Source organism: Aulostomus chinensis, chromosome 2 (assembly GCF_037954235.1).
Source record: "Aulostomus chinensis isolate RoL2024-O1b breed Wild chromosome 2, RoL_Achi_v1.0, whole genome shotgun sequence".
NCBI classification, from domain to species: domain Eukaryota; kingdom Metazoa; phylum Chordata; class Actinopteri; order Syngnathiformes; family Aulostomidae; genus Aulostomus; species Aulostomus chinensis.
The window spans coordinates 18,348,649-18,372,680 of record NC_141321.1 but is presented as its reverse complement, the minus strand read 5'-3'; the positions used below and the strand labels follow the sequence as shown (position 1 = coordinate 18,372,680).

The 24,032-nt window shown below is 41.6% G+C and overlaps 1 protein-coding gene across 4 annotated transcripts in view; it reads left to right on the top strand.

Annotated features, from left to right (window-relative positions):
* The window catches only part of apba2b (amyloid beta (A4) precursor protein-binding, family A, member 2b), a 59,804-nt gene that overhangs the window by 3,215 nt on the left and 32,557 nt on the right, over positions 1 to 24,032 (top strand). Inside the window, exon 1 of one of the 4 annotated variants that reach the window (XM_086182322.1) lies at positions 14,854 to 15,120. The exons of the other annotated variants lie outside the window; for them this stretch is intronic. The gene's annotated coding sequence lies outside the window, so the exon portion shown is untranslated. Of the gene's footprint in view, positions 1 to 14,853; positions 15,121 to 24,032 lie in introns of those variants that run through there. 4 annotated transcript variants of the gene reach the window in all.

The following is a 24,032-nucleotide window of genomic DNA, read 5'->3' as shown; positions in this document are numbered from 1 at the left end:
GCAATCCAACATTTTCCTGCAAGGGATTAATAAAGGATTTCTGATTCTCTCATGTAGACGTTAAAAACTGCTCCTGAAAAGCTATTTGGTTTAGAAAACAGATGATACCACTATGATGCTGAGAAATTCCCAATTCCGTCCTAATTTTATAGCATCTTTAATAAAAGAGTTAAAAACTAGATTAAAAACTCTCAGATGAGCAGTGGGAAGTCATTTTAGACCTGGTGGTATGTTAATAATAGTCCCCAGAATTTAGAGCAAACAGAATGATTTCACCTTGAAATGTACTGATTGAAAATATCCAGAAGCTTTCTGTCCTCACTGGCTTCATCGTCAGCTTCAGGGTAACCTGGTATATCTACATTGTGTGTTCCTTGCACGACTGAGTTTCACCTCCCAGCTTCATGGTCATTTTTATCATCATCATCATTGACCTGATTACAGCATCAAAACAGTCATAGCTCCAAGAATAAGTGAGTCACTACCATGTTAGAATGATCCACCTTACATATTCCAGGAAGACATTCCCGTACAGAATTAGGCAGTATCGAATCAAGGATAACATTTCCACACCAAAAGGACAGGCTGTATAAGAACGACAGTGAGTTGTCTCAAAATGAAGCCTAGATATCCTTAAGGAGTTGGGTCAGCTCCTGTTGTCCAGCTCTGACATTGTTCAAGTCCGTCACACACATTAAACCGACAATTGTTTTGACTTTGCTGTCGCATTGAATTTCAGGTATTTTCTAGAGAATGTCTTTCTTACCACAAAAAAGGGAAAGTGCTGTCCTTATGACTTTCATCCATTGGATACTATCGATCTGACGATGCTTGAGAGGTGTAAGAGAGAGGTTGAGTGTTTCTCTTGCTGAAGTTTTGACTTTACACTGAAGGATATGAGTTGTTATTGCTAAAAAAAAATAAAGAAAACATGAAAAATTCAGGTCACATTCTTTGGATAAGTCAGGCAATGTTTTGACTTTTCTTTCATTTATTTCATTGTTCTCAACAACTCTTAAAATGTCAGCTAAGTTGGTGTTTTCTCTCTCTTTCTCACTGTCTCTCTCTCTCCCTCTTTTCCTCTCTCTCGCTGTTTTGATGGGTTCCAAACGTGTATAGATGGGCTGCAAAGAAGACTTAATAGTTCAATTCAGAGAGAATAAAAACAAAAATAAATCACTGTGGTGCCTATGCTCAAACAGCACGCTAATGTACACAACAGTGGATGGAAGCCTGAGTTGAAATTCGAAAACATCTTGAAATAGCACAAAAAAAAGATTTCATAGAAAAGCTGCGGTGGAATAATTGGTGTGTATATGAGCACAGGAAGTGAAATTGTACATTTTTCTGAAAATGATTTATCTATTGTTGAAATTAGCATCAGACTGATGTAGGATTTTTGAATCTGAGAGAGAAGAAAAACAGTATTTAAAAAAAAAAAATCTCTATATATATATATATATATATATATATGATAGGCTGATATAACCGTCAGGCCCAAGTGGAATCATGGTCTCCTCACGCTGTTCACACCACCTCCGCTTCACTCGACCTGCCGTGAAAGGCATTGTGGTTTGGGAATTCCAGAATACGTTCTACACTTGCTGTATACCTGCCATTCCTCAACACATCAATAGTTTGCCCCGTCAGGTAATCAATGAAGAGGCAGAGGCATGGAGAGGTCTAAGAAAAATGTTGCAGGCTGACAAGTATTCTTGCTGCCAGCAGAATGTGTTGTTTATCCTTTATAGTGTTCAAATGAAACTGTGAATCCAGTTTGAAGGCCAAAGCCAAATTGTCTCCAGCCTAAGATGCTTAAAACAGAGGTAGCATACTAAATCTCTTTCCCCCTGTTTGGTAAATCTGATGTTATCCTGCCTTAAATACTCTTTGTTTCCTCATATACACAGTAAAAACTCTACATGTCTCTGGAGTGTCTCCTTAGCTTTGACTGTGGCTGTTAATAGAATGATGTGCCAAAAAAATATCTCAAACTTGACTTGATTTTCTTCTCAACAACCCTCTGTTGCACACTTAGTTTCCCGCATTGCAAATGTCGTGTGATTTTTTTTTTTTTTTTGATGACACTTAGGATTCATCTCATAGTCTTTGATCCACCGGGATCAGCTAATATTATAAGACAGAAATTAATTTGTAGAGGTAACAGTGGCCTTGAAATCTGTAATATTTAAGCTTGTCTTTGCAAGGTGAATGGGCTTAGCAATGATTCACAGTATCTAGAAAGGTAGATATCTTCAGCTTAATAATGTTAAGGATGGCTTCATAAAAACAAAACTCTAAATCAGTCTTATAGTGTAAAACAGCTCACATCCATTTGTAAGAAGTCTATTTTATTTTTTATGTCTATTTATCATTCAGACTGTTAGCAAGCTAACTATAGCAGCCCCTCCAGTCGGGACAAACTCAATAATGTAGAATCAGGAAACAATACTGTTGATTCCTAGTGATCACAACCACAGATTTGACCTTGTCAGCGAAGACACATTCAGAGATTTAGGATCATGCTTGAAGATGCAACCATTAAACTCACACTACAACATAGCCAGAGCTAGCTCGTCAACAGGAGTCACGGCTGCCCTGTTGTCCTTATTATATATCGTAATTTTTGTGTCCAGATGTCATGTGTGTACAAAGTCATGTCCAGATTGTGACTTTCAGATCACCAAATTAATGCTTTCTATGTATGTATTCCTGCTTTATTGATTATAGTATGACAATAGTAAGGAAGCCTGACTCTGACTGAGCCCTCTCCGTGGTGCTGACTCGCCTCTCATGAATAGAAGCTATTAGTGGACTCTTTGTCCCTGGCCACAGGTGTGGGACTTACGGTAGCTAAATAAATTGAGACAATTTTTTCCAAAAACAAGTGATTCTTTATTAAAGACATGAAATCTGTCTTTCTCTTTTACACACACAAACACACACACACGCACACACACACACATACACACACACACACACACACACACACACACACACACACATCACTGGTAAACAACTATCACCTATAATTCTTTTTCATTTTTTTATTGAACATAAACTGTACTGTAATAACTTTTGTTTTGGGGATACTTGACAACATCTCATCCTGATGTGACAAATGCGGTTTGTTACTTTGTGGTGCTCCATTGCTGCATAAAGAGCTTGTTCTTTCATGCAATGACTTCAGTAATGAAAAAGGACTGAATGAATATGTACCAATGATATGTTGTGTTAACTATAGATAATTGTGTGTTGGTGAACCAGGGATGTGCTATGGAGACATCGTTTCATCTCTCTTCTGGTATTTGCATGTAAATGAGTCCAAATCAGTTTCACACTCTATGACTAAATCGGGTCACATTGGGAGGAAAGTGAAATGGCTAAGAAAGAAAGTGTAAAAGAAAGCGTTGTCCCCCAGTGCATGGTGAAAGAGACACCCATTCATAGCTGCATTAATCACGGATTGCACTGAAGAATCACTCTGAGGCAACACCCAGAGAGAGAGAGAGACAGAGACAGAGAAGCACTGAAACAGCTTTATTCCTTTACTGGATCTATCTGAATAACATTAGTCTGTTTTCCTTCACAGTTGTGTGGTCTTGCTCAGTAGAATTCAGTCCTCTGATGATTTTACATATGTTGCAATTTTCATTTCTTTTTTTACGTAGTACATCGTAAAAATCTGTTAACTGAAAATAGGAGTGTGAAACCAGTTAGTATGGTTTGAAGTGAAAATGGTTAGTTTCTATGTATACAGGTTGTCAAATCCTATGTCATCTTTGCTTATTTTAATCACAGCACATTTTCTAAGAAGGCTGAAAGAATACGGTTTGACTTAAGGCTAATAAAGCTTACAGGTACTTTTTAACCTCTAGCAGCACTATGCAACATGCTCTGAAATAAACAGAGCAAACACTTTGTTCTGTTTATTTCATTCTCACACTCACATTGTATCCTGGTGATGCAAGTAAAAAAACACAGCAAAGAAATACTTAAAACTCCAAGGAAGATGAACGCAACCATGTTAACTTGGAAGTAAACAATGCAGGATTGAAAATAAAAAAACAGCTTTGTAAAGCTTTCTATATAAAGGGAAATTGACATTTGTTAGAGTTACAGGATACATACATGTGAATGCAAATGATGTGTGATCAGTTAGCTTGTTTGATCACACCCACAACTGTCATGATAGTGTCGTGTTTCCTGCTGTGAGCCAATCTCTAGACAATAGAGGAAAGCTACAGAAATATCATTACACACACACACACACACACAGCTTCACAAGGTGAGATGTATTATACCATATTTCACCTCACCAGGGTTTCAGAGGTCTTTTTTATTCCATTTTTGAGGTTAAAACTCGCTTTTATGATTTTTTTTTGTGTTTTTTCAATGTATGCAGACAAACATGGTAGAGGCAGCTATTATCATATGCTTAGGCTGTAATTAGAATGCATTTGCTATTTCAACATTTGATAAAAAGTAATCTCCACCAACATTGCCACTGTTTGTTTTGTTGCATGCCATTAGTATGCTCATTTTATCGACCTCCTGCAGTGTTGTGAGTCGTAAGATGCTCCTCTCTAGGTATGCTGTCATTACTCAGGCTTAAGATGCATTCTCCGAGCCAGCTCATTAGCATCCGCCTTTGTTTGACGAGCAGCATGACATTAGCATTTAGATGTAGAGAGAGCACATCTAACTGCCTCACCTGCTGCTGTCAGCATTGGGCAGTGCAGAAACATTTACATCGGGAGATTGCTGAATATTGTCAAGAAGATGCAGAAGTAAATGTATTGACATAGAATATGTGACATGCTGTTCGTGGAATATCAGTCTCTGCGCTGTTACTTCTTTATACAGACATGTTTGTTGGTTGACAACACATATGATGTGTTCATTTGTGTGCTCAAGCTGATTTCGAGCAACTGGATGGTTGTTTATCTATAGTGCGATTGGCTTTGTGGCAAATATGCATTCACACATACAAAAATATGTACAATAATATACATAATAGTCTCAAGCAAAAAGTAGGAAAGGGTGAGGGAGAGCAACTGAGAGCAGCTGAAAACATGCAGTTCTCTAACTTCAATAGGCAATACTTAGACCTGACAACAGTGTTGTGCTTATCGTGTGGTAACATTAATGGTAAGATCACTGCTATGTAGTCAGGACTGGCCTTCACAGACGAAGTGTAGCAAAACTTACATTTTAATGGAAACAGTCGTGCATTAAACTCCTTGTTATATTCAGAGTTTTAATACAAAGGGGGTTTCTACACAAACAGTACTGCTTGGGTGAAATCTCAGACACACCCATCAAATGAGGAAAAATTCCTCAAAGGCAGTTGCACAATTATTATTTTACAATTAGTGAGGACTGTAATTGGCATACCGGCCTGCTACTCAACCAGGCCACACCCTTAGGTAAGCATTTACTTAAAGCTTTGCTATAATTTAAACAGGTTAATCATATGGAAAGTTATTCTGTGCAGTTGGTAAGAAACAGTAAATTTAAAGACCGAAATCATGATTGTATTTGTCTGAAAATTTCTACAGTTGCGCTCATGATGATAGGATTCACTTCTGGAGAGCCTGCATTTATCATGGCCTCACGTCTGCAATCATTTCATTACGAAACACTTGTTTGGAAAATAAGATTGCACTTACATTAAAACATTATCTGCAGTTCACCTGTCTCTCTGTTTCGATCCACCCGCTGTGCTCACCCCCATTCCAATGCTATGTAAATCAACTCAGTGAAAGCAGAATCATTAGTATCACAGCCACAGGACAAGGAAACTGCTAACCATAACATATATGCTGATTCCACTTGTGCTAATGGTTGTTCATTGGTTAAGAAAATGGCTAACATCAGTCTTCTACAGGCACCTCACTGCAGTGTGAGGGACTGCTGCATCTCTGTTTACAGGGACATGAATCTATGACAACAGCAGTGCTGTTGGTGATAGCGTAGGGCCTGACTGTTTACATACAGAATCATGGTGTTGTCACAATGGCCCGCATTCTTTATGTGGGGCTTACAGTCATACCCACATATATCTCAGCATTTATTAATAAGGATGTGAGCAGAACTCAGTTTAACATGTCAGTGCAGCATAGTAGAGCTGGCGGAGGATTGTTATGAGACCATTCTGATGGTCACTGAAAAACTCACAGACATATATTCATCAGAATAGAATAGATAATTAAAAAAAAAAAGGCTAATGGCGATCACAGGGATATGGTTACGGGAGGAGTTTGTGAAATGTCCTTTGGGATAATGCATGATATTGCACTGAGCAGGGAGGTACTGATATTATGTTGTTTACGGTGGTGCTTCTTCATCTATTCCATGCAGCCACACACCCTCCAACTACCCAATAATCATCTATCAATGATGAATGTCGTCAATCAATTGAATATTAAAATATCCACTGCTGTTTTATTGATGACAGCAATCCTCAGTCCATGTATCCGTGACTTCAATCAAATCCGCATGTTCAGACTTCCTTTTATTTTACTCTTCAATCTGTCACATTAGACTCGTTTGTTCAGTTGATCAGGCAACGTGAAGGCTTCAATCTCCAGGTCAGAGAAGTTGTGATTCTGACACTCACATGTGCTCTGGTTTGTATGCTCTATTGATAAATGAGGGCCATTAAATCTTTTTTTCCTACAATCAGGAGCAATAGGAAGCACATCAAGACGTGTTCTTTATCACTCGTGGAGATTTCAGCTTGGGATATCTCTGGTCTGCTCTACCAAGATTCTACAGCATGTGAAATTAGTATGCAGATTTTACAGGTGCCCAACTTTCTGTCTCCACAGGATCTGACAATGGCAGACTTTTACATGCAGTGGGAAGATGAATGTCATTTTTTTTACTCATAAAACATTTGGATCACCCCCTAAAGTAAATAGCAGAGTAAACCCAATTGTTGGAACAAATGGAGCCAAGCGTTCAGGCAGTCCACAAAGTCATGCTCTGTGCACATCCTTGCTGTATCAGCTGGGATGCGAGCCCACATCAGCTGGCGACCCAGTTACTCCCTTCCACACATTCAGTTTGCTCAGCTGATTCCCTTCCATGCACTCATTAGCAACTGTCAATCAAGACACCTTATTCAAGTGTCTTCAGTCCGCTTGCTCCTCTTACTTTGTCTACATGCCATCTTGCAACTCACCTCCATTCCAATTCCTCTCTCACCTTCTCTATCCAACTTAATCAGTGTCACTGCTGCTGTCATTGTTGCTGACTCTGTTGTGCTGCTGCTGCTCTCCCTGCCTTAAGCTCATGGAGCGGGAGGGAGGGTCCTGGAACTGAGCCATAACCACAAATTAAACTTAGTGGATGGCAGTTTTTATATTTGAAAAAAGTGTTTTTGATTTCATGCTGTTTTGTTGGCTTTTGCAACACAATATCGCCTCTTATTATATTACTTTCAGCAATGGAACAGAAAAAGTGCAAGGATTGGGTTTGCCATCTATTCAGACAGGTTTTCTGTGAAGTCTATAGACATAAACAGACAACTTTGAACAGCAACTACATTCCCTGCCAAAGCAGTGTATCAAAAGATTCCCGTGCCTTCTGATTTCACTTCATGAAGTGTTTCAGAGGTCAGAGGAGAGGTTGCACACCTCAGCAATAAGCTAACACATGCTACATGCTGAAATTAAAGCCATCTGTGCTGACCTCGCAGCCTCAAGTGACTTGAGGCTAGCAGAGGAATACTAATGAGAGAATTAATAGTGGTGGCTTTGAAGTGAATAGACAGCGAACCTGAAAACAACAAGAGTTCTTGTGACAGTGATCACAGCAGTTCATTGGTATAACTCTGTTGGGATGTGATGCAAAATGTTTGACAGAACTGGAAGATTGGGGGAGTAATTGGTTTTATTGACTGTATTTGTTTCCTCTTAAGAATAGCTCTAAGACATCTTAAGGGAACTGTTAACAAGAAGCAGCTTGTTTTTATCTCTGCTCTGCTTTGACCCTTCGAGACCCATTCACGCAAAATGCGTGACTTCAGACATATATTCTTTGCACATATATCTCTGGAATGGTTCATCAGAGCTTGATCACACTCATATCACGTGAAACTACACAGCTGCGCCTTTACAATGGCACTCATCACGTATTTTTGCATTCAAGTATTTGTTAGAAAATAAGTTTTGAATTTTGCTGAATTTATACATAGATATGGTTCGCAAAAAGCTGTGCGTTGATGTGCACTCCTTTTACTCTCATCTAAATAACTCACGATCCTGTCATTGGACAAATACAGCACGCATATCATATGAAACTGCAGAAACGCAGCTTTACAATGATGTAAGACATACATGTGCATCAAATGTATCTTTTTACTGACAAAAGACTGGAAAAAAATAAGTCGCCTTATTTGTTACTCCAGTTTTTTTCTCGTACTTGCCAATGCATTATAGAGAAGAACAACATATCTTACAGGCTCCTGAGTTATCATGCTTTTGATGTATATAGTATTGTATATAATTGTGTGTTCTTGTAAATAGTTGTGTAATTGTGTTTTTACTTAATGCACGTTTCTTTTAAAATGAATCATATTTTTCATCATAAGCATAATATGTGTTTAGTTCAGTAAAATGGCTTTCATTCTCACCATGCACACACCACATGTTTTTGCAAATTGTGAAGTCATAGAACATTCCATCATCATGGTGCCTATATTGTCAGATTCCAGGGAAACTCCCCCAACTCAATATGCAAAGATGTGGGTGCTGGAAACCTTCTATGATAAGAAACATGTAGAAAATCCCAAAACTTTGTAATGGGATTTATCTTGTGTGTGTGTTTAACATTTTTTATAAAAGATTTGTGAGTAGTACCAAGTGAACTGAAAGCATATCTGGATAGCATAGACTGTCCTTAAAAAAAGGAAAAAAAAAAGATATAGCATGTCACCTTACAATGACCAAGATAATGGCTCAAAAGCAAAGGATGTAAAATTACTCCAAATTAGCTTGGGCCCCCAAGGGTTAAAGGAAAATACCTGTATTTTTGAACCAGGGCATTTTGTTTTTGTTTTTGTTTTTGGTCAAAATGATTGATAGGATCAAGATTTCTGGAATTGTTCCAGTGTTGAATGTCAAAGCAAAACCTTTCAAAATATGATTCAGGGATACGTACCGATAACCACTGCAACTCACCGTTGGTATCCACACCGTAACTGCATTAGTGTCACTGAATCCTATGAAATGGGAACATTTTAAAATATATTCCTAGTGTTATTAAATTTCAGGGGCAGTCATAGTGGAATATCATTTTTTGCATTATCTTAAGTATCTCGTATGCATGGATGGGTTAACTTACAATTTGTTGAACATGACAGGAGGTTTCAGGCGAGAAATAAATGAATTTGAAGATAACACCACTGAAAAGATCCCCTCAGGGACCAATCAGTTTGACTCAAACACATGGGAAAATGCTGCAGTTGTCCTTTAAAATCCCCTCTTTTTTTTCCCCTGTTCAATCTTGTTTTTTTAAATCAGTAGAGTTTTTTTTTTTAGTGTTCTGGGACATGAGGTTATGACAGGGTGGAAGTGAGCAACCTTGCAAAGTGTTGACAGAGTGTAAAATGCTATGGAACCGCTTATGTAAGGTGTAAAGGAGGAAGGGAGAATGTAGGTCATTTGTGGATAGATTTCCTGCAGGCAATGGGCTCATGTGAGTTTACATACAGGTGTGTGTGTGTGTGTGTGTGTGTGTGTGTGTGTTTTCTGAGTATCAATAAATTGACATTGTGACATGACAGTTTGCATACTGTTCTCATTGACACACCCTCTCTCAGTCAGTCGCACAAAAAAGAAAATTCTTAAGTAGATAAAAGGGGATCTTGTTATTTTCTGTCTTCTATGAAATCAAATGCTTTTGAGAATTTATAGACAAATTACTGTAACAGTATATTCCTAAATCAAAGAAATTAATCGGTAAAATGGAATCTTAAAACAGACAACATAGTCCTGTATAATCATCTTCACATTTGAGGGTGACTCAATTCTTCTTCCCATAGAAAACGTGGTCAGAGCCCTCAGGAAGACCAAAGGGAATACTTACTGATACAGTATTTATGGTCATACTCTGATGAACTGATCAGCTAGGATGTGTGTTCCATGTGGTATCATGCATGACCTGTGTGTCTAGAGCTCATGTGGTATGCTACGGACAACATACGCATCTAGATTCACGCACCTCTGCAGCCAGACATGTTCTCGGCAGTGTGTGCGCAGCCACAAATTCTCTCCGAGAGATTCACTGCCCACTGTCTCCTTGATGACTGACTAATCCTGTGGCTAAAGGATTTTCTTACCAACAGGTCACAGGGAGTGCTGGTCAACAACACTTTCTCAGATCTCTTACACACTTCAACTGCTTGGCCCCAGGGCTATGTCCTTTCATCCCTGCTCTTCATCCTCTACACTGGCCAGACCGTCACGTGGTCGAGTTTGATACCATCTTCCACTTTTAGACCCAGGTCTTTATGAGTTTATGGAGGGAATGTGCAGACTCCCGGCTGGCAACGAAACAAGTTGGAGGAGATTGTAAGTGACCTCCGATTAATGGACAGAACTGGCTGTGGCGGTTACCACCACCCTCTGGAGTCTTCTTTGCATTTGTATCCAACATCATACACAGTGATGTTATCATTCTGCAGGCACAATAATAGGTTGAGTCAAAAAGTACATTTTGGATGCTGATCCGAGCAATTCTTTCACCTGCTGCTGGTTTCACTCCATCAGCTTTCAGAAGAGAAACTGCCTGCAGAGAGAAAGCCAAAGTCCACTCTAAAATGATTGGCCTCCCTGTCAGAGTCATCCACCCTGTATGAGCAGCAGATGCTATGGTCAGCTGGCAGGATCTTACAAGACCCCTTGCACATCCTGTTTCCTGTATTTGAGTGATTCCCCTCTGGATGCCAGCTTTGCTGCTCAGGCTGCAGGACACAGAAGTGTAAACTTTGCCCGAAGGCTATCCAGCTCCTAAAGCCCCAACCATCCATACACTAATCCTCTTGCTAGCATACTGCCAGGGGAACTTTTATCAAGTAGGATAATATCAGTATAGTATTAAATCAGTATGATATTATCATTATCATGACCAAAATAATTTGTTTTTCATAATTATAATATCAGTAGAATGCTTAGCACTGTCGCCTCACAGCAAGCCAGGTTCAAGCCCTGGCTTGAGCATGGGGTCTTTCTGTGTGAAGTTTGCATGTTCTCCCTGTGCCTGTGTGGGTTCTCTCCGGGTACTTTGGCTTCCTCCCACAGTCCAAAGATGTGCAAGTTAGGTTAATCGGTGACTCTAAATTGACCATAGGTTGCGGCTGTGAGTGTGAATGGTTGTTTGTCTATAGGTGTTGGCCCTGAGACAGACTGGCGATATGTCCGCAGTGTAGCCCGCCCGAAGTCAGCTGGGATAGGCTAAACTAATCTAAATTCTTAAAGTGCAGAAGCATATGAAAATATAAATATCAATATATACAATCTGTTATGTTGAATAGAGCAGCAGTGCAATCAGCAGTAATAAATACCACAGACAAGTGTGCAGATGAAAAGGTGCCAATGAACAAGTAGTCCAAGTTGAGCGTGAATGTAATGCATAGAGATCGGGTGCTGTCGATGTGACAGGCAGACAGAGACAGAGGCAGAAGTGGAGTGTAAAGAGTGTCAGGGGGGGTTCCAGGCCTTGTTAATGAGGCTGACAGCAGTCGGGGAAAAAACTATTCTCGTGGCATGAGGTTTTGGTCCTGATAGACCGCAGCCTCCTGCCGGAGGGGAGAGACTCAAAGAGTTCATGTCCGGGGTGGGAGGGGTCAGCCACAATTTTTCCTGTGTGCCTCAGGGTCCTGGAGGTGTGCAGGTCCAGAAGAGATGGGAGATTGCAGCCAGTCACCTTCTCTGCAGACCGAATGACACGCTGCAGCCTGCCCTTGTCCTTGGCAGTGGCAGCAGCATACCAGATGGTGATGGAGGAGGTGAGGATGGACTCGATGGCTGTATGGAAGTGCACCATCATTGTCTCTGGTAGACTGAATTTCCTCTGCTGCTGCAGGAAGAACATCCTCTTCTGTGCTTTCTTGATGAGAGAGCTGATGTTTGGCTCCCACTTGAGGTCCTGGGAGATGATGGTTTCCAGGAAGCGGAAAGACTCCACAGTGTCAAAGGTGGAGTCACAGAGGGTGATAAGGGCAGGTGAGGCTGAGTTCTTCCTGTAGTCCACAACCATCTCCACTGTCTTCCGAGTGTTGAGCTCTTGGTTGTTCTGGTTGCACCAGGTGGTCAACCTCCCACCTGTAAGCGGACTCGTCACCATCAGAGATGAGTCCGATGAGGGTGGTGTCATCCGCAAACTTCAGGAGCTTGACAGACTGGTGACTGGAGGTGCAGCTGTTTGGGTACAGGGAGAATAGCAGAGGAGAAAGAACACAGCCCTGGGGGATCCGGTGCTGATGGTCTGAGAGTCGGAGATGTGTTTTCCCAGCTTCACACACTGCTTCCTGTCAGACAGGAAGTCTGTATTCCACCTGCAGGTGGAGTCAGGCACATTCAGCTGGGAGAGCTTCTCCTGTAACAGGGTTGGGATGATGGTATTGAAAGCAGAGCTGAAGTCCACAAACAGGATCCTGGTGTAGAATCCAGCGGAGTCCAGGTGCTGGAGGATGTAGTGGAGGGCCAGGTTGACAGCATCGTCTACAGACCTGTTGGCTCTGTAGGCAAACTGCAGGGGGTCCAGTGAGGTGTTGAAAATGTCTGTGAACACTGGAGAGAGCTGATCAGCGCAGTGCTTCAAGGAGGATGGGGAGACAGAATCCGGTCCAGCTGCTTTCCGGGGGTTCTGTATCTTGAAGATTTTGCTGACGCCCCTCTCATGGATGAAAAGAGTTGTCGCTGAGGAGGGTGGGGAGGGGGAAAGGGGGGCCATTAAGGTGGGCATTGGTGGAGGTGACTGGATCTGGGGCTGTTGGGTGTTGTGTGGGATCGTTGCAGGGCTGTTCCTTTGTCTTTTCTTTTTGTCTTATGATTATGAAAATGCTGAAAACAGAACCCATTCTGACAAAAAGCTGATGAAATCTTCATAGTCACTGTGTAAATATGGTTTACTGTTAAAATATATAAAATGGGTCTATTAGATGAATTAATCAAGCCACATGCTCAATAAACATGAAGAAAAGTGACACTGTGCCTTTTGACATAAATCTTTCTTCAAATTGATCTTTGATCATAATTCATTTTGATGGGTACCTTTTGTAGCTACATGGAAATATTGCACAGTTTTTTCTTTAAATCGTAAGGGAATTTCATTATGTTGCACACATCCTCTGATCTTCTCCACATCTTGTGGTGTTTTACTCTCAACCCCCACTTGAGACAACCCAACCCCCAGTGGGTGTTGTAAAAAGGCTTACATACTGTTGCCAACTGCGTGTGTGTGCTGCTGGTTGTGTTTTCTGTTTGATCTAAGTCGACTGCTGAGCGGGGACAGAACCTTGAGGCTGTCACAAGGCTCCTCAGGCCAGTGGGGACCGGCTGTGACATGTGGCCTCAGCTTCTGTCAGTTTGGGAGTACTGCTGTATTAATCTTTATGCTTCACTACTCTTCTGTTACCCTAGTATCTTGTTACAGGTCAGTTGCTAACTTGTAACTACACCTTTGTTTTATAAAATAAAAGCCTGGAAAGAATTTTAAAAAAATCAAAGCTGAGCCAACAAATAGCTTTCTTTGTTTTGAGTTGAGAGTTCTGAGTTTGTGTCTGATGGCAGGTCTTGAATCATGTCTCACTCATTTGTGCCAGACATTTCTCATTACAGCTTATGAAATGTCACATGCTATTGATTGCTGGCTGTGTTTACATTTTTTGTGTGTTTCTGTATGTTTAAGCCAATTAAATACACACTGGATTTACCGTAGGTTACTGCAAAACCTTTATAAAGCAAATATTTAAAAAGGCCCAAACGTATTGTTTTTTTCTCAAAGATAGGGTTGGTGTTATTCTTTGTTTTCTCATAGTCAACAAAACTAATTAAACTTCATTTTACTAATATATATTACAGTATATGTGTGGCCAAATCTGGTTCTGCTTATTCCTCTGATGTCAGTTTAATAGATCGACTCATCGTCCAAAACCTGTGAAATAAACTTCAATGAGCCACACATCTGTCCTGGGTGACTTGCAGCTCTTTTCCAGTGGATTCCAACTTCTCTCTCCTGCTGCCATCTTTAGTCTATTAAATATTCTTCTCTTCTAGAGGAGGAAAAGATCAAAGTTTAGCTTGGTGCTGTACTGTTTGTCTTTCATCTGGGTCTTCAGTTTGATTCCCTCTCCTTTTGTGTTTTCGATCATTGCCTGGAGCAAACAGTGGAACTGCTCTGCCAACCTACGGATATCAGTAAGTTAGATTTACTGAGTTGTCTTGACAGATTATTACAGCATTATTTCGAAGATTCAGTGAGGAATTTTCATTCTGCTGCATTATGCACCACAACAGCATGACATCATCACATGTCAACCTGCTGTTAATGGCCCTTTTCACACTGCCACAAAAGCCGTGTTTTTGTCCCCCAAATTGCCGGGGTGCCTGTTGTGCTCACACTGAGAGACACAGGCTGGGGGGATCGCCACGCCAATTTACCCTCCTCCAACCCTAGTCTTTTTGCCGGAGCGAGTTTGATCTGAACAGTCCACCCACTCCAACACAGAGTTTCGGGGCGTGGTGATGATGTACCCTATCCAGCAGGACTTTAAAAAACAAAACACAGGAAAACATACTGACAATACTAGCGCACAAGGAGAGATGAGAAAAACTCACCTGTGAGTTCCAAGTTCAAGATACATCGAACATTTTGGAAGATGGCCAACTGAGACCCGCGAGCTCCTCAGCATCCGTGCAGAGGATGTCATTCACCAGAACATTTCAGGAACGGGGAAAGTCTGGCCAGGAGGGTGATGGAACGGGGCTTCCCCAGCAACAAGGCGCAGGTTATTTATAAACTGAAGACTTTGGACATGCCGAGCATAACGTGTGACCTGTTATCAGGATGTGCCACTCAACTTCTCCTGTTGCCAGCTACGGCCCTTTGGTGAGAAACTATAGCTCGCGTTCACATTATCTATATGTCCAAATAGACTGAGACTCTGCTATGGCAATTGAAAGATATTGTTGTGTTGAGTATCGGTCGTGGTTGTGGTGCTTATAATTATATTGGGAAAGAAAAAAGAACAAAACCAAAAGCTGCCACTTCTGCTAATAGATGGTGGCACCTGTGGCCAATCAAACTTTTGACAAAAGCGTCTGCCAAATAGAATTGTAGAAAATGTAGAAATCATCACTGCTATCCAATGCAATGCTCTTCTTTGGTACTTTTTCTGTAAACTGGAACACTTTGGCCCTTTTCACACCAAGAAAAACCTTGTATTTTTCAGTTCCAGCTGTGAATGTGATTTGGGGTTTCTGAAAGAATTTCTTTGTTGGTGAGAACACTTAGAACGGTTCAAAATAAGGTTCACAAATGGGTCTGTTCCCTGTTCTCTGGACTGTATTAGGTCCGTTGGTTGTTTTTGAACACAGACTCAGAGGCTGTATATTAGCACTGAGAATTATTTCAGTTTGATTGATTCCATTTTGGGATGTTTGGACTGACTTTTAGATCCATTTCAGAAATGGTGAATCTGTTAGCTGATGACATTTGCCTATTAAGGTCATGTAAAAGCATCAGTATTAAATTGACGCTACTACATAATCAGATGAAAAGTCCTTGTAAGTAGCATTAAAAGAACTCAAAGAACCCCAGCTGTTGGAAAGCACAAGCACAGGGTGAGATAGAGAATAAGGAAGAAAAAACAGAATGAAGGGAGACAGCTTGGGTGCAGATGGAGGAGGAGGGAGAGCATCATGGGAGAACCCGAATGAAGACATACAGGGAGGAAGAGGATCCAAAAACAACAGTTGAGCAATCCAAAGTGTTGTGAGCCTCTCAATGCTGGCTCCCCTCATCATTTATTAATCCTCTGCTAGAATATTCATCCACCCTTGTACAGTGCCAAACTCCTTGATAGCTAGAAATTAATAGACCTCTCGTCATCCTGACAGGCAGAAGTGGATCACAGCCTTTGTCATTATTGTTCCTTGAATGTCACCCATCATCATCCAACTTGTTGCCTTCCCTCTCCACTTTTCTGCCTGCGTCATGTTTGCTCTTCTTTACAGTAAGGAGATTAAAGAAGAAGCATGGCAGGGCTGTTGGTTCTTGCCTTCAGACTATGACCCGCAGAATAGCCTTAAAGGAGGAACCAGATTACCGCCTCACAATCGAGTAAGCTTGTAATAAAATAGGAAGCCATCCATCTGCATGTCACTGATAGTATTCATGGGGAATCCACAGCTGTTAGGAATCATAAAAGGAGCCTCAGCAGTCGACCAGTGTTGGGATGGCTGCATTTGGAATTTGAGTCAGCCCGCGCACTGATGTGTGCTCAGCCTGCCATCTGCTATGCTTCACTTATTCAGATTAAATCCTTTAAAGATGACGAAGAGGACAAAGAGTCTTGGCTGTCTCATAACTTGTTATAAATAATCAAAAATCCAAAGCAGCTCCATTAATGAGTACACTGGTTTTGTAATGCTACATTGTGAAAGTACTGATATCTAACCTTCATGTCATGGCTGAATCTGAAGTCTGTCACATCTGTCAACACAGATGCTGTTAACTATGTGAGTGACCTTTTTTTCTTTCCTCTTCTGCTCCTCTGGGGATCACAATAACTCCTTGGAATAAATCACAATCAGTGTTTTTTTATGTACGTTGTGTGTGTGTAACATATGAAATATTGGTGCGTGTAGCCCAATTTTCCAACCCACTGATGCAAAAATATATGAAATTGCCATACATGTGTGGAGTCCTGTGAAAAAGCAGTGAACAAAAGCGGCTACATAGTTTTATTTGAAAATGGCCTCCTTTTTCACGTGGTTTGATTTATGTGCACTGTCAAATATACTCTGAAAAATAAAAAAATCTGTAATTGTAGCTCATGGTCCTTTGGGCCGTCACCAGAATCTTCCAAGAGAACACGGCTATAATATTAGTTGTTCAGTCTGCTCCTTCTATCCATCTTGAGGTTCCGTACCAAACTCCATCACACAATATTTGTTTGTTGATAAAGCATGAATGTGTGCAATTCAGTTCATGAGTTTGTTATTTCAGCATTATTTTTGATCTGTCCATTGCAATTAAATCTGAATTGGAAGACATCCAGACACTGCTCTTGGAGACAGCTGTGAAAGTGCTGATTTGAAATGAACTTATTAGTTAGGACAGAGCCTTGTTACTACGGGGACTAAATGAGGGAACAGTCATGGTGTGGTTTTAGAGTGGAGCAGAGAGACAGAGTGATGTGATGTAAGGGGATTCAAATGAGAGCTGCAATAATCCAGATTTCACTCGTCATAGGATTGGTGCTGTTGTTGGCTGTGGTTGGTGAGCCCGGGCCTGCTGAGCCCTGTCACATCCTTCTCTGGCCTTTCCATCCCTTATGATCCCTGGCTCCATCCCCAGGGATGGGAAATCAGTTCTGAGCAGCACTCCACAGTGTAATGATGGAGGATATGGATCTGCAGGCAGTCACTTATCTCTCCTCACATCTGACCTTCAATGAAGCAAATAAGCGCATGACAGTTCTCTCATTAAGCAATTTGTATATATTGATGGAACATAAGCATCATGAGTGAAAACATAATGCTGCATTTGGAGCCAAAGTCATGACATACATAAGAAAATTATAGTAACACTGCTTTATAAGCTGTACATTGTATGGCACTGTAGCTCAGCAGTAAAACAAAAAAAGGGGGGGTGTGTGTGTGTGTGGTAAGGACCTTGAGGGTGGACCCCCTAACCTAAATAATACTTCAAAGCAGTGCTGAATATCCATACAACTTTTAACTAAGAACGAATCAACAAAATTATGATATGTCTGTGTAGGTTCTCATTCATCCAGGTCATCGTAGATCGAAGCGAAGTAAAATCTGGTCAACTGGACGTAGGTTTATCTTGATCTTTCAAGATAACCCTACGTCCAGTTGACCAAAATTATGATATGCATTGCAATTGTACCCCAAACACGGCAAATCATCTTGGTCGTCCTCAGATGAGCCCTCCATCGTCACTTCCAGTTATCCAGGTTCTTCTTAAATCCAGCTCATCTGCGTTTTGCGCTCCTGCGTCTTTAATGTGTACATCCACGTATGTTAATGTTGGACGGCCTCGTGACCGGCGCCTGTGTGTTGGTTCCCATGTTACCAATTTGCCGGCTGGCAGTTCTTGATGTCTTTGACAATATCCTACTAGTTCCATTCTCCTGGCTGCTATTTTCTCACTCACCCTTGGTGTTCTCTTGTATAGAATATTTTTGGAAACATGTTCATTCTTGCTGATGTTAAGTACAACATGCAAAATCCTGGTGTGACATCAGTCGAGAGACTTTAGGTCCAGCATTCGCTGCCATATAGGAGAACAGACCCTACTGTTGCTTAGAAGAAGCTGAGTTTTATTTACCTGGGGAGGTTGGTGTTCCATACACTGGCCATGCCTTTCAGTGCTCTCCATACAAGTGGTTTCCTCACTTTAAGTGCTTGCTCAGTTGAGTTGACCCATGAGCCCAGGTACTTGAAGTCCTTAACCTCCTTCAGAGCAGCACCTCCTGTTGTTGTGAGAGGTGGATGTTCCGATGGGATGTTATAGGTGATGACCTCGGTTTTCTTGGCATTTAGCCTGTGCTTCTTCCACGTGGTCAGAGAGCAGTTAGATGTCGTCTGCATAGTCCAGACCTGTCAGAACTACTTTGGAGAATCGGCTCCTTTGGTGTTAGGGTGAGGCCAAGATCCTGCTCTCGTCCACTCGCCTTCCTGAGCACATAGTCCAGGACTATGATGAAGAGGAAGGGGACCAGGCTGTCACCTTGTTTACCCCAACCAGGGCATTAAACTCCTCACTGTTGCCATCTTGGGTCAACAACCTGGCCCTTCTGCCTGCGTACATGGTCTTGATTGGACTCCTTGGAGACAGTGATGGAAAGAAGGATACTTCTGAAACTACGGATCATCCTGGACAACATCATCCACCCCGTCCATCAGCTCCTGGTCCAACACAGGAGGACACGGACCAACAGACTCAGACCCCCCACCTTAAAAACTGAGCATGTGCATAGCCTTGTTCTCCTTCATTCCCTGTTTATTGTTATTGAGTGGAGCACTGTTATGAACAGAATTTCCCTTGGGGATGAATAAAGTGTTCTGATTCTGATATTGCCTGGAGTAAGTTGGGAGGGACACCATAGGCCTGAAGGATTTTCATCATCATGCCTCTGTGGATGGAGTCAAATGCGTTCTTGAAATTGATGAAGGACAGTATAGCAGTCAGGTTGTTCTTCTTCATCTCCTTGATTATTCTCCTTAGGGCTGGGGGGGGGGGGGGGTCACCCTGGACAGGTTGCCAGTCTCCTTAGAGCCAAGATCTGAGCCACAAGTTCTCCCTTGTAGAAAACAATTTGGGTTCTCCCTCAGTTGGAGATCGATGGCAAGCTACAACCGGTTTAGTATCATTCAGTTGTACATCTTTGCCATGATACATGTGAGGCTGATGCCTTTGTAATTCTTTTAATTATAATACGATTTGGGGGCTGGAGCCTCTCCCAACTAACATTGGGCGAGAGGTGGGGTTCACCCTGGACGGGTCACCAGTCTGTCACAGGGCCATCAGGAGCAATTAGGGGTTCAGTATCATGCTCAAGGATACTTGGACATGGTCATCAGGGGAAGTGAGGATAAAACCAGTAACTCTTCGGTTGCTAGACGGCCACTTTCTTAAGCCCCTTTCACACTGCACCAAAAACGTGGGTTTTTGGGCACTCTGAAAGGGTCGACTCGGCATTTCCACCAGCGTCGACCAACTCGGCAAGCGGCCCGGGTGTTTATCGGCTCTGCAGTGTGAAAAAGGCCACCCGCATCGTCTCATGTTACACGTGACCTTCCTGTCGCATCCTGATTTTGTCACTGTGCCGCCTGTCAGGCTTCGCCTGTAGTTTCTTCGACTCCCCTCCAGACTCGCCAAAAACTCCATCCTCCATCGTTGCATTAGCGCTCAGACTTTTTCCAATCTGCGCCGAGTTTTTATGGTTTGCAAAAGAGACAACATTGCAGTGCACACAACTACAACGCTAACGTTCGACTCTGCGACGTCCACATCATCGTTTGTTTACCTCTCAGTGTTCCGGCGCAGGTTTATGTGAAATGATAACATTGTCAGCGCGATGACGTACGAGAGAGAAAAACACAGGCATGCAGCCCTCACAGTGAAAGTTCAGACCCGGGTCTTCTGGAAGCTTGAATGCGCCCTAATGCTGAGCAAACACGGGTCCTAAAACCCGCGTTGGCACATGTTTTTCAGTGTGAAAAGGGTATAAGCCATCCCGATCCCTGAATGTTGTTCATACAAACAAAAACTGTGAACGTTGTCCTTTCTGTGTTTGTTCCATTGTTTACATCGCTAGATGTGTGGTTGCATGTATGAATCCATCACATAGATCTGGGATTTCAGCATTATTTGGTTTGATTGCTGAAAAGCAGCTTTTTAGTTTTTGTTGACAGTCTTTCAGTTAGAATTGTGATAATTCTTGTTTTCACGTGTATTTAATCTTGGACCGACAAATGTTACTAAGACAGGTGTCAGTTGTAGGCTTAGTCAGTCTGTCACAGCTACATTACAACTTTATACTTTGGTCTTTTTCTTAATTTCAGGAGAGTCAGATATATATTCCATGCTGAATTGCACAGTTCTCATAACATTTTATGTTAATGTTTTTAGGACTTTAGCGTTTCCAGGGATATTAGTAAGTCTTGAAAGTTACCAATTATAAATTGACAAACTGGATTTCTGCATGAGCTTGCCTTGACATTTATTATTCATAAAAAGGGCAAACTAGAACAGATGCACTCTGATAACTCCAATGAACAGATAGTTCATTCCTTCACATTATTTGAACCCCATTACCAAACTCTGTTTTTCTGCTTTTACACAGTTCCACTAAACCATTTGAGCTGGATTTCCCTAAAGAAATCTAGGTTTAGTTGTCCGCAGTCTGAAAATAGCTTTGAATCATACATTATTACATAGCAGGCCTGCCTCCCCTGTCAAACTGCGCACGCTACTGTGATTATTGTCTGTGTGTTCAACCTATCTCGTCTGAAAAGATCCCCCAACCTCATTAGCATAGCTTTATAGTTGAAATGAAGACTCACAGAGAGCTTCTCTGTCTCTCAAAAGTAAATACACTTGAGAAGAAATATAAACCCTGTATATTACACATGACACATGAACAGATATTGTCATGTTTTGAAGTTTGAATGTTTAAGGGACAACAGAAAGCACGCAGAGCTGCTGCTCTGGGGCATGAAGGCGGGTTTTGTGTGTTTGAGTGGAGGTGGGGAGATTTCAATCTTCCAACCAAACACGTTTGTTTCCCTTGGGATCGGTAAAGTATAAGGGATCCTGGGAGGTGTTGCACCCCTTCCTTAACCTTCCATTGGTTCAGGAGGATCGATGTGACAATTGTGTGTGCACGTGCACACACACACATACACACACACACACACACAAACACACACACACTCAACACTGTGAAATGACACAAACAAGAGCTACTGTCAGATGTTAGCACATGCTGACATACAAGCCTGAAACACAAATATACACACACACATTCATGCACACACAGATAAGGAAAATGTCAGTGCAACAAGGGACAGGAGTGATAATCAAAACCAGGCCTCTTTGTGTCTGTCTTTGATTGTCAGGAGTGGTGCTGCGTCTCTATGTGGTCGAACAGTCACCGTCAGCGTGATTAATCCTCAACCTGTCAGCTGGCCAGCAGTGATACTGAAACCCAATAAAAAAAGTCTCGCAAAGCTTAAGCAGCTTGCTGTCTCTCATGGTCCGATTCAAGATGTGCAGACGTTTGCAGGTCGGACTGGGAAATCACATCACTGTGAAGCAAAGACGAGTGAAGAAATTCAGCCCCTGTTGTGTTTATCAGGAGCAAGCAAAGACGCATGGGAAGCTCGAGCCCCGAGAATGCTTGGTTTTCAATTTACAGTTGAAATGCTGTTGTGTGTTGATTCTGAGATATTTCTGTGACAAATGCAGTCAGCCAAATCACGCATGTGTAGATGTGGAGAAAGGCTTGATGGTGTGTGTGTTCTTTTCTGTATTCAAGTGTGTTCATTTATGTAATGTGAAACCGATGAAAATTTTCCTCCTGTTTTTCCAGAGGGGTTTCGTGATTGACCGAACCCAAAAGTTATTTAGTGTGCCTGCCACCAAACTGCATTAGCAGGCTCGGCCGTTCCTGCTCGGTCTGTCTGTCAACAAGATAAGGGATATTTTCCACTCAGAAATTGCTGGCTCTCCTGCACTGTCACTGAATACAATCACATCACCAAATTCAAAGAACATTATTAACAATTTCACAGTATGTTGTCAATGTGGAAGGCAGCTTTGTGGTAGAGAAGGTACATACCTGGATGAAACAGCTTTTGGAAAATAGTTCATACTGCTGTGTATTGTCCAGTCCAAATAGAATCATGAAGCAGCTGTCAAATATCTATTATCTCCAGTCATTAACTGGAAGTCACCTGGCTCAGCAGTTTCCATCTGTTGCCATTATTCTGGTTTGAAAAGCCCTGGTGGGGTGGGGTGGGGGGGGGACAAATAACAGCACTTGATTAAAAGTTGACAGAGAATGAGGATTAGAGGCTTGAGTAGAGATCAGTTTCTGGAGAAGTGTCAGTGAGGTGCAGGATTGAGAAAGGCCTCTTCAGCTGTGGGATGATGGAGCATTGTTGCAGCCATGGAGCAATTTTAACTTTCATCTCTCCAGACATTAAATGACAATTTAGGAGGAATGGCTGTGTTCTTAGGCTGTGTTTGGTTTGAAGTGACTAGCAAATAGATCCCATATTGTAGACTGACGAGATGATCTGTTATTTTTCTGCAAATATTAACGATGATTTTTTTTTTATCAAACTTACTCTCAGAATTAAGTGGTCGATCTTAAATATGCATCCTACTAAACATTTAGAGATGTTTCCCGTGGAACCAGATATTCAGTACGCCTGCTGAAGCCTGTTAAATCTCATGGTATGAACTAACAACAAGGAAATACTAGAGCAGTCTGTAAAATGACATCAAAACTCCATGAAAACACAAGGAGTCCAAACTGTTTAAATCCCAAGGAAGAATGTCAAAAAGCATCCAATAACTAAAAATGTCAAAGGCTAATCCCCAAAAAATCCCCTCAAGTAAGAAAACAACTGGAGACAAGAAAGCGTCGTGACGGGAAACTAAAAAGAACTGGCAACTTATGATGAACAAGACACGCAGAAAGCTAATCAATAACTAAAGCACTCAGAGACCTCAGATCTCCAAAATTTTGGCACTGTTCTGCTCGGGGCCTCATTAAAGCTCCAAGCAGCCATGTATGCTGCAGTGTGTGGCTACGTTGTAGAGAGAGAGGGAGGGGAAACATGGTTACATTTGTTTTTTTCATTAAGGAGCAGTCCAATTCTTGCTAGAAAACACATCATGTTGCTGTACATCATGTGAAAACAACACAGTGTAATTCAGATTTAGCAAAAGAATTGTTTGTTACGTCAGTCTTCAATCAAACGTGTGCAGTTCTGGAAGCACCTGAGTCCAGGTACAAATTTGGTGCAGTATCAAAGCTGGCTGCCTCGCCACATGAACACAGTTTAATGAAAACTCACACTCTTTTCCAGAACCCATCGGCAAGTTCTGAAGGTTTTTCTGACAAAATTTGAGAAGAATCTGGTTGATCTACAAGGAAGAGGGCATTTTGTTAAAATTAAAACAGAGCAAAAACACGTCATTTCTAGTTTTCATGAGGTGGTGCTATGACAAATCTGCCCCTGTTTACTAAAACTTTA